A 1,340-nucleotide genomic window follows, 5' to 3' on the forward strand; every position below is an offset into this window, starting at 1 on the left:
GAAAAAATGATTGAAGCTGGCGTTACTCCAAACGCCGTTACATGGTCATCGTTGATCAGTGCATGTGCCAAAGCAGGTCTGGTAGATCAAGCATTTGTATTATTTGAAGAGATGGTTCTGGCCAATTGCATGCCAAATTCACAGTGAGTTTTATTTGCTCTGCTGTAAAATGCTATAACAAGTCTCGTGGGTGTCATATCTTCTYTGCCATTAGGACCTAAAATCCCAACCGAGATAAGAATCAATATGGAGAATCCCTTCAATCCACGTTCCAAATTAGATAAAAAGACATCCCCCACCAGAAGACCAACAGTTTTGCAGAGGCTGAAGGTGACAAATAGATCCTTGTATCATTGGTTACAGAGAAACTCAAATGAACAGAGAAGGCGGCAAGTATGGCATACCCACAATTGATGTTTTGTACATAATTAATTGAAACGATGATTATACCATATAGTATATTGCAAAAAATGTGATTGTAACACACCTCTCTAATCCAAGTTATTGAATATAAATAAAAATATCACTTCCACTTTGTTCTCAGCTTACGTGTTCTTTGTGATTTTCCATATCATCCTACTTGACCTTTTGTCATAGACAAACCATTGGGTTTTGTGAGAATAAAAAAAAAGGACCCAAATACGATTCATTTTGCATGCATGTGTCCGTAGTTTATCTAAAATAACTCATTTTTGTGAAGTATAATGATACTTTGTAATATTGAAATGGGTTGTTATCGTTGATTGGGTAATTTATTGCTTTAAGGTTTTTGTTTTTATCAATCTTAAAAGTTCATTGTTATTTTTGGCTGATCAATTTTTAGGCAGAAAAATTATATTATTTATCTCGCTCGTGGTTGGCTTAAGATAGAATGTGGTTCGATAATAACGACAACAAAAGGGCCGTTTATCGAACACTTACGTGGACGGTGAGCACTTACCAGGTTATTTACCTTATCAGATGAACGTTGCAAGTGTCATGAATCTTACCCAGTAAGAGCAGTGATAATGATGAATAGTTTTACTTGGTAAGTGAGAGTGAAGRCTTTTACTCGATAAACGCTTATCGGGTAAATTGTTTCATATGATACCATTTTGATGGACTATGATCTTACTCGATAAAGTAAGTAGTGTTGAATCTCACTGATAAGAGATTATCAGGCAAGTGTTTGTGGGTAAACAAACCGAAGTTAAGTCCCACATTAGGTGGTGGTATAGCCACTTTAACACTTTAGGGGCATGAATACATGTGTACATCTTATCYATTTAGACCCTGATTTTGAGTGAGATATACCGAATATTGAGTCGTTTGTTTCTCGATTCACAATAAAACTTGATATC

The 1,340-nt window shown here is 35.7% G+C and overlaps 1 long non-coding RNA gene across 1 annotated transcript; it reads left to right on the plus strand.

Moving 5' to 3' along the window:
• Window positions 1-8: 8 nt before the first annotated feature.
• Window positions 9-632, plus strand: LOC112528428. Its single transcript, XR_003070821.1, has 2 exons — window positions 9-143; window positions 215-632. It is a non-coding gene; the product is annotated as an uncharacterized LOC112528428 (long non-coding RNA).
• The last annotated feature ends 708 nt before the right edge of the window (window positions 633-1,340 follow it).

The sequence above is a fragment of the Cynara cardunculus genome, assembly GCF_001531365.2.
Source record: "Cynara cardunculus var. scolymus isolate 2C chromosome LG 15, CcrdV1, whole genome shotgun sequence".
NCBI lineage: Eukaryota > Viridiplantae > Streptophyta > Magnoliopsida > Asterales > Asteraceae > Cynara > Cynara cardunculus.